Consider the following 16,830-nt stretch of genomic DNA (forward strand, 5'->3'; position numbering starts at 1 on the left):
TTTTGTAAGGTCAGAATATAGGCTGCATAACCATATTCTGTAACCAGTAATTGAACACATTTGTGTTATAATTATCCAGCACTAGTTTTAAAACTGACCATTAGACAGTCATAACTGTATTATGTGAGGTCTTTGCTACCATTAACAGATTGTAATTTCATTATTTGAAAGGGTAGCTTGATTTTAAGAGTAGTTGTCCTGAGAGAACTATTTTTTATTTTTACTTCTTAAACAAGTCTTGGGATTCTCCTATGCTAAGAAATAACAGATCCTCTCTTAAATATGAAAGATGGCTTGAATGACCCATTTGTAAATGTTTGTGTTCAACTATAAAATACTTCCATTTGCAAGAGCTCAGACGGCTGCCCCTGACTAATCAAAACTTAATTGTAGTAAAACTGAATATGCTAATTTTTTATTTTTGCATGTTAATTTTCATAGTAACACTACATAAATACCATGTTTTTACTTTAGGGCCTTTTATACCGACAGGGACTACGAGACGGTTAATTTGGTTTTGTAAAATAAGTAGACCTTACCTAATAGGACTTATTCCAGTCTAAAATTTTCTATTACCTAATTTCCTTTTAACCTCATTTATGGGCCTAATTATCAGAAAAAATACACACGTAAAAAAATTTAGTGCAGCCTAAATTTAGTGCAGGGGTCTTAAATTATATTTGGATCAATATGAAAAAGCCACAAGAGAAAAAAAGAGATGGCCCTATGATGACAATAAAGATGGTTTCAGTGTGTTTTCATATTTATTATTTTGAAAACTTGGGATCATTTAATTAAGTCACCTTATCTTTTGCCTTAAATTCTTAAAAAGACAGCCATATTAATCCGGCCAAAGAATTACTTTGGAATTTTAAAAGTCCATTGATTTTTTTTCTTCTAAAATCTCTTCAATGAAATCTATCCTTGGAGAATTCTATAAAAAGAGCAAAAGATGTCTTTGCAGTCTTTCAGACACTTGGCAGTTTAATGACTCATTGTACTTATAAATGTCTCTGACTAAGCCCTTTTATTTTTATTCTGTAATTTAATTTATAACACTACATTTCACACAAAATTTTCTCATCCCTGCTACCTGATTTACTCACCACTAAGTGTCCACTTATGCAGCTGATAGTCTCAAAAACATCAGATATGTTTTCTCTGCTTGGCCTCTGATAATTTTCTATAATACATCTGTTCTTTCAAATGAACAGTGACGTGATTTTTTTGCATATAAGGTGTATTTAATATGGTGCGTGAAATCATTTAACTAAAAATCAAACTTCAGTTGCAGATGCACTGATATTGATAAATATTACTAAAGAATGACAGCAAATATTAAGTGTATCCCTTAAACACAATTTTATTTGGATCTTGTAGAGTGATGTAACATTGATGTGACTGTTTGTTTATTGGGGCATTAAAGTTTCCCAAAGCATAGTTTGTTATAGCAGATCAGAAAATGTGCAAATATGATTTTATATAGTATTATTTTTATTGAGTGTCCAAATATACTGAGTGTGCTTCAAACTGAAGCACGAGTTGCAATAGATATGAAATTATGACACAAATTGCCAGACCAAAATATAATTTTCCAAAGAATAGCTATGAGACTTGGTTCGAAGACCAGTCAGTTCACCTATAGCTGAACCCCCTCACCTATTTTGAGAAATTAAAATAATCAAAGAAATTTCACAAAGAAGTTTTCTCTGGTGAGGGCTTTTGCTTCACCTTTGAATCGGTTGTATGACTCCTACCTGGAAAATCTAGAGGACAACGAATGTTTCAGTGGCAGATCCAGGGAATACCATTGCCATGGGATAGTTCTGCACTCTAGCAGTTTTCAGACTGTTCCATAAATGTTTCCCAGGGATGAGAGTCTTGCACACCGGGGAGCAGAAGGAAGCTGTGACTCTTCATACCTGGGGACTGAGGAATGGGTCACAAATAGCCACATCAAAAAACTTCAGGGGAGAGGGACCCAGCAGATATCCCTCCTGAAGGCCCGGAAGAGTTCTCTTTAACTATCTGCCAGACCGCAGAAGCTAGAAAGGACCTACAAATGAAGATTACCCCATTACTTTCCCTCTCCTCCCTCCCTCTATGCTGGATGTGATGGAAGACAGAATTGAAGCTAGCTGTGGAGAACCCACCTGAAACACAAAATATATTACAAGATTTGCACAATTATCATATTAGTACAAATTCATTTTAATAAATGTCAGGGCTGGGACTTAACTGGAGCTTCAAATCAAATGAATAGTAATTTGCTTTTCATAAGGGTTTTGATTCAACAGCCATTGAGTATTAGCTTTTGAAAAGGAGCACTATGTCTTACATGTTTGTTCTTCCCCTGATTATGCCTAACATGAAATAGATTCACCTTTAAGTGTTTGGTAACTGATCCACTCATGGAGGCAAAATGTGGTTTAGAATAACTAAATATTCAAAATGGTAAAAGTTCACATTTCTAGTTTACATACATGCTATGAGGGAGGTTATTTTTCCCAGATTCAGAAAAGGAAATCAATGCTGAGAAACTTTAGTTTCCCCAAAACACATTTCTGGCAGAGCTAGAAGTGAACATTAGCTTGACTGACTTCAAAGGCTACCCCTTTTCCACCACATTGCATCAGGCATAGTGAGCCAAATTAATTAAATTACAAACCTACATATGCACGACTGTAGCGAATTAGAACAAAATCAAGCTGATTGTATAACATCCAGCTAGGTCCCCTTACAATATCTTTGATAAAACACAAAACCAAACACCAATGTCCTTCGGAGCTTACCCATTTGATTGGCTTAAACAAAACTACGTTTTAATTTGTGTGGTTTGTTACAAAACCAAGAAAATTATGGAACTAATTTGCGTTACAATATTTGTAACAGACAGAATCCATTTATTCACATCTGTATTCACTGATTCATTAAGTATTTGTTAGGTCAGCTATGTGCCCAGCACATAGTTCTTTTCTCTAGAATTCAGCTGTGAACAAGATAAAAATCCCTCTTTTCATGTAACTTACATTTTTCTGGGAGAGGCAGACAATAATCATAAATAAATAAACAAGCAAATAAGATTTTTAAGTGGAATTCAACTTAATAAAAGTCTTCCATTTAATAGATATTTTCAAAAACAGAAAATCATATTTAAAAAAGTTTTAAAGCAGTTTTTTATTATATAAGGGTTAAAAGTGTTGATTCATTGATTATATATATTTGATCTTACTGAGAGAAAAGTACTAAAAGACAGTGCCTTCATATTATTCATGGATACTAAAATACTTAATATTCTTAGCAGCAATATCTTAAAAGACCACAAGATGGTGACATTACTCTATACACACAAATCTTTGACTGAAACGGTATAAACCTTAAGTTTTTCCAAAGCAGAACCTAAAGGTTTTACTATTCTAAAAACAAATATAGGATTTCAAAAGCAACTGTTGCAATCATGTTAAAGAATGATTTTCCTATTTATATTTTTTAAAATCTATGAGCTATTTTAAAACAGCACTATGACTAAGTGAATCAACCAGAGATTTGGCAAACATTAAGGTTTCACTCTTAAAATTTGCTACACGAATTATGGTGGCTTGTCTGTTACATTCACACACAAATTTTTTTCTCATCGTGTATTTGCCTTTTTTTGGACTTCCTTTGGTTGTCCTCGATAACAAATTGTAGAGTGGTTAAGTAGTTAAGCATATATCAAAATAACAAAATATCTTCACATCAAAAGAGATTGTTACATTGATGGTTTCTGTTTATATTAAATTACTTGTTTCAGGATGATATTTATAATTGTCATCAGCTAAGAATTCCAATTAGAAAAACATTCCAAAATAAATATGTCTCCTCATTACATCGGATGTGTTCTTTTGTCTATTTATTGAATTGTCTGCATCAACTCTACATCCTACTTCACTCCTTACCTTCTCCTCTGAATCAGAAGAATCCCTTTCTGAGATGGTCCTAGGTCAAAATCTGACAATGGGAGACTCTCAGTTGAGATCTGCAAAGGAAAGAGATAAACCCTTTTTTTTTTGCAAACAAGGGATATGGATAAGTAGCAAATGAGAGGTTTGCAGCAATATCCAAAACAATTTCTGTAAATCATGCATCTCAGTGCTTACAGGCACCTGGGATCTGCAGGTTTTCCCAAGATTGTTCAGGGTAATAACATTTTGTATGGGGGTTCTACAGATTTTGCATTTGAGGGTTGTAGGTAGCTGAAATCATTGCCTGCAATGTAATTTTTATAACCTCTAGCAGCAACTTTTCTGAACTTTACTCCCCAGTCCAGTTCAATGGATGCATAAACCTCTAATTTCCTGTATTACAGCCAAACTTCTTGGAATACATAAAGTGCATCTGCTTTCTGCATTTAACTCAGACTAATATACTACCATAAAATTCCAAAGAAGCAAAATGAGAACAGACCATTTGAAACTGTTTCTATGTTTAAATTACCAAACTTAAGTGCATAAGATGACATAACAATTTCAGAAGTATAGTTATAATAATAATCACAACCAACCCTTCTGTCAAAAACAAGCAAGGGACACAGATCCATAGTGGCTGTGAATTCCTGCTGGCAGTTCTGCAAGAGAGCTTTTCTGGATGATAAGGAGTGTTCCTTGGACTCTTATGCTTGTTTCCTGGGAGTCGTCTCTCAGTCCTTATTCTTTTGATTTTATTCTCTGGGTATTGTGTTTGTTGTTGTTGTTGTTGTTGTTGCTTTCTCTTCAGCTACATCTGAAAAGCAATGCTTCTTGCAAGTAGACATGTAGGAAACTTAGGCCATTGTACATCTTGAAGAAACACTCTTAATTCAGGCTGGTTGTGCTTTAGCAGTATAATCCTCTCAAACATTATTGAAATTTTGTCCATTTTATACATCTAAGTGTTGGAAATGTGCCAGGAGAAACACCCACAGTTATTTTCACGACAAAGCTCTGTCTAAAGTTATCAGGCTATCTTGGGTGAGCCAAACTCAGTCATTTTGCTTTGAGCCATTTTCTTCAACTGACACATTTACTGGGATCACGTTTATCCATTTAGAGTTTTTAATAAAGGGCATTATGAACACACCTTGAATTGAATTTTGCTTGTAGATTGCAATTTAATCAGGCTTTGTTGCTCAGAGTATTTTTAAATGAATCTTTAACTGTTTACATATGCAGAGTTGTGTCTTTCAGTATTGCAAGATTATCTCTAACAAATTGCATTTTCTAATTATTCGAAGCTAAAGTATGAAAATACAGCTAAACTTTTATATTGTCTGGTATCCATAAACTTTGATATACTGTCTTTAATTATAATTATCATCTTTAGAGTCTACATACAAAGGTATATTGTTTTTATTATTGAATATATTATTTTGTTTAATACTTACAACTCTGTATTTTTTAATTCCTTTTTTGTCTTATTTTACTGGCCAGCAAACTCAGTACAATAATGAATGAAAATCATGTATTCTATATTCATTCAATATGTTACAGACAAAACTATCAAAGTGCCAGCATTAGATATGAGGTTGGCAATAGGTTTTCACACAAACATTTTATAAAGAAAGTTTCTCTCTGCTCATAGTTAAAACAAAACAAAAAAATTGATTGCCCAATATAAACTCAGTTTCTCATTGATATATTATGCTTTTAAACATAGTATGATGAGAGTTTTTTAAATATTTTGTGAGGATATTTGCATTTCTATTTTAAAGTAAAATGGGCCTATGATGTTTACTTCTTGAAAAGTCCTTGTCGGGATATTGTATCAAGGTTTTGCTGCTCTCATTAATGAGTTAAAAAGCTGTCCCTCTTTTCCTATTCTATAAAACTCTTTAAGTTTGATATATTTTTTCCTTAAATGTTCAGTGCAATTCACTGGAAATATCTTGAAATTTTTGAATTTTTGAAGATCTTACATCATGGTTTCATTCTGTATCAGTTTTTAAATCGAGATTTTCCCACCTCTTTTTATTTGTTTTGTTAAGTTCTATATTTAAATAAATGCACGTTTTATCTAACTTTCCAAATTTATTAACCTATACTTGTTCATACAATTATCTTTATAAATGAACACCCTTTGGTATGTCTGCTTTTATGCTCTTGATATTAATTTAAAAATGTTTTCTTTTCTCTCTTTTTCCAGATCTAGTGATCTGGAGGCTTATTAAGTCTTAGTGACTTCTTTTGAACCAAATTTTGCCTTATTTGATGTTTACTAGTTTGTGTTGTCTATTTCATTAGTTTAATTCATTAATAATTTTATTAATTTTTTTCACTTTTACTAATTTATTCTCTTACCTTTATTATTTTTCTTCTTTTGTTTTCTTTGAGTACATTTTGCTGTTCATTTATATTGTTGACCTTCAGGTTTTCCTCTTTTCAAATATTTCTATTTTAGCTATATATTTCTGAAAGAAAGGAGTCAGAGGAAAAAGAGCTGTCAAAAATTAAGAGTGATGAGTTATGTAATAATGCTAAAGAGGTCAAGTAAGATAGTAAGAACTATGCAATGCACTTGATATTAAAAATTGCTGTGTATTCAGAAATATTTTAATGAGATAAATGATAATTCGATTATTGCTTCATCCATGATTAAATTCACTCCTTTTCTAGCAATCAAGCCTTGGCCCTAGATGGAAGATTCCAAAAGGTTATCAGTGGCCTCATTCAAAGCAAACCCTTGTCTCAGTAATGTTTGTTATCACCATATTTCTACTTTATTTGCACTAAATTGTTTGGCATAGAATTTTGTGATATAGAAAAGTAAATCAATATAATTTTCTGAGCATGTTGGGAATACTCTCAATAAAGCAACTCTAAATATATTTGGACTCTTTAAGTAAAAAATTTTATTTCTATGAATTAAAAATTCAGAATTATCTGTAATATTTTATGTGTGGGAATATTTATTGACTATGTTAAATCAAATTTCTAAACATATTAGAGTTTAAAATGCAATAATATCATATTAACAATTAAAATCTAGATGAATATTTAGGCAATATGTAAAAATCTTATAAATATCTATCTCTGTGATCTGAATGTGTCCTCTAAAATTCATATGTTGAAATTTGATTGCCAATGTAATGCAAATAAGTGAGGCCTTTAGGAGGTCGTTAAATCATGAAGGAAGAGTAATCATGGATGGAATTAAGGATTTTGTTGAAAAATGTGAGGAAGTGGGTTTGCTACCTTTTGCTCTTCTGCCATGCAATGACAGAATGTTCATGCACTTTTGCCCTTTCCAGCCCTTTCAAACTGTATTTCTTACAGTTTGATATTGGGGGGAAAAATCTTCATTTTCTTATCTCTTGCACATGTTCACAAGACATGTATAAACATATTCATCCCTACCTTGTTGATAATAAAAGTGAGAAAGCAAGAAAAAAACACCAAAATTCTCACAAATAGAACAAAAAATGCTAAAACTTATATACTAAAATATTTTACAGCTGCAAAAGAATTTTATGCAAACATTTAACAAGTATTTATTGATGTGCTATTGTGTGCTAGGTATTATTCTAAGTGCTGAGGACAATTAACAAAACATACACCATTTCTGTACTCTTATAATCTATGTTATAGTAAGCGAATATAGACTATATGAAGAAAAGAATAATCTGTTTATTTTTAAACGATACACAATGTAAAGAAACAAAGAAAGAAAAGAAGTACAGACTATTCCTACAATCTATGTTATGGTGAGGGAATATAGACTATAGGTAAAAAGAATAGAATTTTTTCCTTTTAATGACACAATGTAGAGAAACAAAGAATGAAAGAGGTGCAGATTTGTGTGGCAGAGGTAGTGGAGGTGGCTAAATTAGAGTCCAATATTAAACCTTCACATCAATATTGGATCACAGAAACAAATTACATAAACTTAAACACAGTCTAATAATATTTATGTAAAGTTTTAAGCCTGCAATATTACACATATTTATAGAACATCTATGCAAAGGAAACAGAAATATATTGTAAAAATTTGAAAGCATTTATCGGGTTAGTAAGCACTGGATTCATGAGAGTGGTTACATCTCAGAATAACAAACTGTAGGATTGGGTTTACTTAAGGAAGACTTCAACTCTATCTGGGGTGTTTAACCTCTCCTCAAACAATATTTGAAGAAATGACATAATTATTAGATACTGCTGAGTGAAAGACATTAATATATGAGTGCTTATTACATTGTCCTCTTTTGTTTCAATATTTTGGTTGTATTGTGTTATAAAATTTTTATTAGCACCATGCTCTAGCTAACTGAACTAACCAGCCAAGCTTATTTTGTAATATAAACTTTAAAAGAACTAAATGTATGTATGCAGGTTTTTGGATAGGAGTGTGATTAGTAGTTTCTACTTGTTATTATACATTTTAAAGTTTATACAAAGATATGAATTGTTATTTCATTTGCGATCTCAAATTGATTGAACAAATGAGCTTCGAGGGGAGGTAAAGGGAGAACAGACAGTCCCATATGAACAAATCAGAACATTATAACCATAGTAGCACTAAACACTTGTATAATGCATACCATGTATGGTGTACTCTTTTCATTTTACTTTTGTTAACCCCTTTAAGTCCCACTGTAGCCTATGAGGTAAATGCTACTCATGTTCCAATTTTACAGGTGAGGTCATGGCAGAGCTGTGTATGTAAAGCACTCACTAAAATCTTTGGGAAACATTAATCACTAAAGAATGGTCATATTTATTATTGATATTGTCATTGTTGCTGGTGCCCAGATCATGTTTTCTTTAGCACTGATCTTTTGGTGTTGAAGCCCATTAAGGAAAACAAAGAATAATCAGGCTGACAGAATTGTAAAGGAAATATCTTTTATCTTCACCATAAATTCCTGATAGCTCATAAAATACGTAATTTCATTTGTCTTGACACGTGAAAAGAAAAAAATGTGTTCTTCTCTTGATTTTCACTAATACCTTTCCATATGTATCAGCTCCTGCACTACTACAGCCCAGCTCTTTTCCAATCCATTCTCCACACTGCCATCAAGTAGTTTTCTATCCTGTCAATCTCATTAACACTCTTCTTTTTAAAGCCTTGCAATTGCCTACAGGATAAATGTCAAGCACTTTTTCACAGCACACAAAGGTCTCCATGAATTTGTCTCAGACTTTCCCTTCAACTTTATTGTTCATGGATACCCTTTGAAAACTTCTACATCTGACGTATCAAAATCAGAAGTATATTGCTCAAATTTGTAATGCTATTTCATAACTTCCTGCCTTGGCAAATTTTGCTCTCTCTGCCTGAAAGTTATAAACACGTCTTTCTAAGCTTAGTTCAAGAGTCTCCCCTGGAAAATCTCAAAAATAGTTAATTAATTTTCTCCATTGTCACATGCTATATTTTGCATAGAAAAATATTTCGCACTTACAATAGTTTTTACTCAAAATTATTGTCTATCTAAAGCAATAATTCAGTTTCCATGTCATGAGAGACTATCACTATATTTGGGAAAGAGAACATTTATTCTTATAGGTTTAAAAATGAAATATTTACTTTTCAAGTAAAAGAATGTCAACTTCTGCCTATATTAGGAGAAACAAAAGAGAATGTTTCAAAAAAATTATTGCTTCTCTGGCTTAACATGAGTGAGTGCTATGCACTGGTGACATAAAGATAAATAAGGAAGTCCTTTCCAATATTCTACAGTACGTAGAATGGCATTGAATTGTACTTACATGTAACTCATGAAAACGCATGCTGTTTTTAGGACCTAACATCCACGTAAATTATGACTCCACTATATCTTCAAACAACAATAAAACATTAGGCAGTATGCACTTTCAGTCAAGTTAACTGTATGTACATTATACTCCAAGACACTACCATACACGTAATAGTAATGGATAAATTATAAAAAGTTAAAAATTATAAAGATATGCAGTCAAAAACCAAAAGAAGTGCAAGACAAGGGTGGGAACTGAGCTCATTATTTCAAGCCATGCAATTCCTTAAATTATTTCTTATGAAATGAAGCCAGATAAAATTGCCATGTTCTTCTGCTATTGAAAATTATATCACTGTTGGACAGAAAATCAGAATTGTTAATCAAAGATTTCATTCTGCACTAGAATTCCTAAACAATTGAGTGCAGTCAACAAAAAACTAAAAGATACGCAGAGTTTAGAGAAAGTGAAAAGTCTCACTCCACTGAGCCTGAAAGAAAAAATTCCAAAATAAATAATCAAATCTAACAATCCAAAATACTAACACTTGAAAGTTGCATTCATGCCAGATAAAATGAAAATAACCAAAGTGTTTTAAAAGATAAAAACAGGAACAAGTATGTTCCGTCTGTAGAAAGCTAAATAAAAGAATTGCATCATTAAAGAATCAACTCCAAAAGTGAAACGATGGCAATTAAAAATGACATAAAAAGTTAATAGAGTGAATATCTAAAAAAATCAACATATTATCTCTAGAAGAAAAGCATTCAATAGAAGAGACGTGAACAAAGTCAAAAAATTAATAGAAGACAATGAGGAATTTTCTTGGTGTGAGTAATGAGAGACAAGTAAATTTTTAAAATATAAAGGAGCAGCTAAGAGACATAAAGGATAAATTGAGAGTCTTCAACTTTAATAGGAATCCAAGAAGCATGACTGAATGGTAGGAAATCATTTAAAGAAGCAAAAGCTCAGTGAAATACTTGAGTCTTGAGAGAAAACTTACATTCATCATAAATTAAAAATAATCAATTATAAATGTAGATGGAGAAGAAAGTCAGATCGCCAAAAAGAAATTAGAGACAATTAGACTCTCAATATATTTATCAGCAATAAAAAATACTGGCAGACAAAAGTATGATATCCTTAATGTGCCAAAGAAAAATAACTTTCCACTGAAATTTCTAATTTTGGCCACACTAACGTTCAAGAAGACTGATAAAGATATTTTCAGGTATTAAAAAAATGAGAAAATTGATAGTCCCCAAATTCACACTGAAAGACTAATGAAAATATATGCTTGCCCAGGCACGGAAGTTCATGCCTGTAATCCCTGCACTTTGGGAGGCCAAGGTGGGCAGATCATGAGGTCAGGAAATCGAGATCATCCCGGTTAACAGTGAAGCCTCATCTCTACTAAAAATACAAAAAAATCAGCCGACATGATGGCACGCGTTTGTAGTCCCAGCTACTCAGGAGACTGAGGCGGGAGAATCGCTAGAACCCGGGAGGTGGAGGTTGCAGTGAGATAAGATCACACCACTGCACTCTAGCTTGGGTGACAGAGCAAGACACTGTCTCAAAAAAAAAAAAAAGAAAAAGTTATATATATATATGTATACCCACACACATATGTGTGTATATATCTATATGCTTATATAAGAAGAAAACATCCAAGATAGACAGGAGTAGTCATATGAATATTATGATGTAAAATGGCAAAATAATTAGTTATTGATTTATGAAACCTAGCATAGCTAATCAGAAACTAAAAAATATAAATGATAAAACTAACATTCTAATTAGTACTACTAGGAAGGGAATGGTTCAGAGTTAAAGGACTGATGTTCCTTCTTTTTTTTTTTTTTTTTTTTTGGAGACAGAGTCTTGCTCTGTCGCCCAGGCTGGAGTGCAGTGGTGCGATCTCGGCTCACTGCAAGCTCCACCTCCCAGGTTCACACCATTCTCCTGCCTCGGCCTCCCAAGCAGCTGGAACTACAGGCGTGCGCCACCATGCCTGGCTAATTTTTTGTATCTTTAGTAGAGAAGGGGTTTCACCATGTTAGCCAAGCCAGGATGGTCTCGATCTCCTGACCTCGGGATCTGCCCGCCTCAGCCTCCCAAAGTGCTGGGATTACAGGCGTGAGCCACCGTGCCCAGCCGATGTTTCTTGTCTTTTAAAGATGGGAAAGAATAATGTTGCAAGATTTTAAATTGTCTTAAAAAACTTAGTTATATATGTACATTCCACACTTAAAGCTAAGTATTGTAATAGATAAATACTCCATCACTTCTAAAACAACAGAAGCATGAGAAAGAGAGTGAGAATACATATACTGTCCAACCAAATTTATAAAGCAAAAGAAAGTGATGAATTTAAAAAATAGAACTGGGAAATAAACACAAAATAAGTATGCGTTTTTGTGAATACACACACAAACAAATATAAACAAGTGGTATTTATCTATTTAAATAAGAAAATTAAAATAAAACTTCAGGCCTAATCTGAATCAAGACATATGATAAATCTACCTAAACAAGACGATATGGTAAATGTACATCTCACTGAAAAATATTCAGCAAAAAGTCCAGAAAAATAATTTTTGAAAGAGTCAATGTAAGAGCATATTACACAGATCAATTTAGAAAACTGACATATTAACCTTAAAATGAGGGTAAATTTAATGTAAAATCAGAGAAGTGAATAGACATAGCACATAACAATATAAAGCATAATTCAAACATTGTAGTGGGATCACTGGTGCTCACTGGTAGCTGGCGATCCTGTCTTTCTGGACATTGGAGTTTGTACTCCTCCCCTCCTTTGCAGTGAGTCACTCCTCTGTGATTAATTCTAATCAACGAAATGTGACACAAACCATGCAAGGTTCTTTAGTCTGGATCTCTGCCTGCCCTCATAGCTTAAAAAAAAAAAAGAGTCTGGTGTGGTGGCTCATGACTGTAATACCAGCACTTTAGGAGCCCAAAGCAGGAGGATTACTTGAACCCAGGGGTTCCAGACCAGCCTAGGTAACAGTGAGACTCTGTCTCAACAAAAAATACAAAAATGAGTCAAGTATGGTGGCATGCACCTGTTGTCCTAGCCCCTCAGGAGGCGGAGTTGGGAGGATTGCGTTAGCCTGGGAATTCCAGGCTGCAGTGAGCAGTAGTCACACCACTGCACCCCAGCCCAGGTGAAGGAGCAAGACCCTGTCTCAAAAAAAAAAAAAAAAAAAAAAAGAGATAACGTTTACCCAAAATATTCAAAAGTGCAGACAATAGAAACATTGCATAGCAATAGATGTGGAATGCAGCTAAATAATTTTTGGTGAAAATTGTAAAACTGCAAATACATCTATTAATAAAATACGACACCCTGAAAAATAATTAAGCAGTCAACTCAAGAAGCTTGGAAAAAGAACAAGAGTAAATCTAAACTTAAAAATGAAAGGAAAACATTTAAAACAAATAGTATAAATTAATTTAAAAGAGCAGAAGGAAGATAAAAACATTAAGACCTGATTTTAAACCTTTGCTAAAATAGAGAAAAAAAGAGTTATGACACAAATAAGTTACATTACAAATAGTAAAGAAAAAAATGTACATGTAGTACATATAGAAAGGGGAAAAATTAAGAAAATTATAAGTAGCAGGGGAATTTTAAGTGCTCTCTCCTTTTTCCTGGACTTACTTTAGCACTAAACGGCAGAAATAAATAGAAGAGTGATAAAGGGATATTTTATCAGTTCCTTGTGTGAAGTATGTCTAAAAGTATGCAGTATGACTATTATTGCAATCAGTATAGCCCTGATTGTTCAAAGTGTATAAGTTCATTCTCATATACGAGTGCGTAAAACTGTGATGTTTATATACTTACGTGTAAACATTTCTCTCCTGATTATTCGTCTATATATTTGAGAAATGTTTTTTTTATTTTTTATTTTTCTGTTTCTTTTGAGGATGGGTTTTAATTTTATAACACCTCAAATCAAATCAAATGGTACATACAAACATAAAATAAAACCAAATGGTCCATACAAATAATTTTTATTGAAAGTATTTGTATAGGGCCCAGCGCGGTGGCTCATGCCTGTAATCTCAGCACTTTGGAAGGCCGAGGAGGGTGGATCACAAGGTCAAGAGATCGAGACCATCCTGGCCAACATGGTGAAACCCCGTCTCTAGTAAAAATACAAAAAGTAGCCCAGGATGGTGGCACACACCTGTAGTCCCAGTTACTCAGGAGGCTGAGGCAAGAGAATGCTTGAGCTCAGGAGGCAGAGGCTGCAGTGAGCCAAGATCGCACCACTACACTCCAGCCTGATGACAGAGCAAGCCTCCGTCTCCAAAAAAAAAAAAAAAAAAAAAAAAAAAAAAAAAAAAAACCATTTGAATACTACCTCCTACATATCTCACAATATTTAAAGCATGGCCAGATACAAAACAGATGTGTTTTCATAAGTGAAAGTTGATTTCATTCTAAGATGTATCACAGTTACACTGAATTAAAGATTGAGGGGACATGTGGAAAATCCCTTTTGTCAAAAATTTTATTTTGTTAATGTTAGTATGCTAAGAGAGGAGTAGTAAAAGTAGAATCTAAACTTTAAAACATTCATTTTTCAAAGCTAAATTGGCACTAAATTCAAAACAGTTTAATATATCATATCTTCCTGCTAACATATGAAAAAATCCACTACTCTGTGGGCAAGCTAGCACTATATGAAGCTTTTCCTCTGTAGTGTTCTACAAGCACTCTAGTAAACAATAAGCTTTAGAAAGTTCCAGCTTCATGGGAGATGAGTACTATGCAAGCCCCATAATATGCTATAAACTGAATATGCATCACAGAGTTTAAGTAGTTTAACAGCTAGGCTAGATATTTAAGGCACAACGTGATGCAAGGACAAGCTTCTAGCTTTAGTTATTTATCTTTAACAAGGCTGATAACAAGATGATTCAGCCAAGCAAAAAACAATGTAGAAAAAAATGGACCAAAAGAAGGTCAGGATTTCAAAATAGCAGATATACATACTTATGAATAAACCAATATACTCACACTCAAATACATAATGTATAGGAAAAAAAGGTAGCTATCTAAATATGGGAAGAGTAAACCATGATGACAAAGATGCATAGTATCTTTTAATCAATATATAAAATGTTACAGTTGTAAATGTCTTGGTTATTTTCAACTCAATTTAACAAACATTAATAAGGCATTATCTGCCAGGCATTGTGAAATGTACTGGAGACACATAGATATGGAATTAGACTGAGGGTAGCAGAAAGCTCCAGTCAAGTAAGGAAGATAGGTAAGTGAACAAATACAATCTGAGGGCATGATGATATCACAGCTGAAATATGTTCACAGAATTACGCAGAATAAAAACAGATTTACTTTACCTAGGACTCAGGAAGACTTCCTAAATAGATGGTATCTGATCTGTGTTCTGAAGACGGAGGGAAAAGTTTTTGCAAAGACATAGGCAGGTTACAAAGCATGGTGGGGTTAGTCACCTCAGGCAGAGAGGCGTACCACCTGGTGGGTCACAATTGTTCAAGATTCTGTATTAATGTTTTGACCATAACCTTGGGTAAGATATCACCTTACCTGAGCTTTGAACATCTTATCTGTTAAGAGAGGACTGCAAGCATTTAGGATAGTTTTAAGGTTTAGAAATCATGCATGTAAAAGCACATCATAAAACAATAATTAACAATAAATTAATAATAACCATAATTCATTAGGTGATTAATATTTTAAAAACTAAAATTAACACTTTTTAAATTTAATCATATATAATTCCAATTACAACCCTGTGATTCATATTATTATCATCCCCATTACAGAGGTGTAAACTGAGTGTGACTGGAGTGTGATTTGCATATAAAACTCTTGAAATTTCCTTGCTCTTAAAGGAAAATCCCAACCCATCATCCAGCCTGCAAAGCCCTCCATGAACTGCTCTGCCTACCTTCCCAGCCCTTCTCATTTTTGAACCTTGAGCCTTACCTGTGAGTGGCCTTTACACATGAGCTTCTCAGTGTACCAAGCTCTTTTATGTCAGATCATCTCACCTACTGTTTCCTCTGCCTGGAATGGTTGCCTCCTCCTCTTCACTTAGCTAGTCACTTTTACTCTTTTTTTTTTTTTTTTGAGACGGAGTCTCGCTCTGTCACCCAGGCTGGAGTGCAGTGGCCGAATCTCAGCTCACTGCAAGCTCTGCCTCCCGGGTTCACGCCATTCTCCGGCCTCAGCCTCCCAAGTAGCTGGGACTACAGGCGCCCGCCACCTCGCCCGGCTAGTTTTTTTTGTATTTCTTAATAGAGACGGGGTTTCACCGTGTTAGCCAGGATGGTCTCGATCTCCTGACCTCGTGATCCGCCCGTCTCGGCCTCCCAAAGTGCTGGGATTACAGGCTTGAGCCACCGCGTCCGGCCAGTCACTTTTACTCTTAATTCCAACTTCATACACACTTCCTTCTCCTTGAAGACCAAAACAGATTCATCTATTAAAATAATCTGGGATAAGGTTGGGCACAGTGGTTCACACCTGTAATCCCAGCACTTTTTGGGAGGCTGAGGCGGGTAGATCACCTGGGGTCGGGAGTTCGAGACCAGCCTGACCAAAATGGAGAAACCTCGTCTCTACTAAAAATACAAAAATTAGCTGAGTGTGGTGGCACACGCCTGTAATCCCAGCTACTCGGGAGACTAAGGCAGGAGAATCACTTTAATCTAGGAGACAGAGGTTGCAGTGAGCCGGGGTCGTGCCACTGCACTCCAGCCTGGGCAACAAGAGCAAGACTCCATCTCAAGAAAAGAGAGGAAAACAATTTGGGTAATTAATTGTTAAACATTAGCACGATCAGAATCACCTCTGCCATAATTCGATTAGGGGAGGAAAATGTTAATCCTATTTTTCACTGTATCTGCAGCATCTAGCACTGTCCTTTGTTCATAGTAGAAGCTCAACAAATATTTGTTAAATAAATGAATAAATGTTTGGAAAGAGCACAGCCATGTCCAACTCCAAAAGTTGCACTCTTAAACCACAAATAATTGATTGCCGGATGCTAGTACTTGGAAGTCATTATTATTGCAATGTTTAAAG

General features: G+C 34.1%; 1 long non-coding RNA gene across 1 annotated transcript in view; it reads right to left on the minus strand.

The window, feature by feature from the left end:
* Window positions 1–477: 477 nt before the first annotated feature.
* The window catches only part of LOC114670802 (uncharacterized), a 41,421-nt gene continuing 25,068 nt past the window's right edge, over window positions 478–16,830 (minus strand). Inside the window, exons 2-4 of the long non-coding RNA XR_013400650.1 lie at window positions 6,315–6,424; window positions 3,939–4,018; window positions 478–1,929 (exon numbers count right to left, since the gene is read on the minus strand). This is a non-coding gene — a long non-coding RNA (uncharacterized LOC114670802). The remainder of the gene's footprint in view (window positions 1,930–3,938; window positions 4,019–6,314; window positions 6,425–16,830) is intronic.

The sequence above is a fragment of the Macaca mulatta genome, chromosome 11, assembly GCF_049350105.2.
Source record: "Macaca mulatta isolate MMU2019108-1 chromosome 11, T2T-MMU8v2.0, whole genome shotgun sequence".
In the NCBI taxonomy this organism is placed as follows: Eukaryota; Metazoa; Chordata; class Mammalia; order Primates; family Cercopithecidae; genus Macaca; species Macaca mulatta.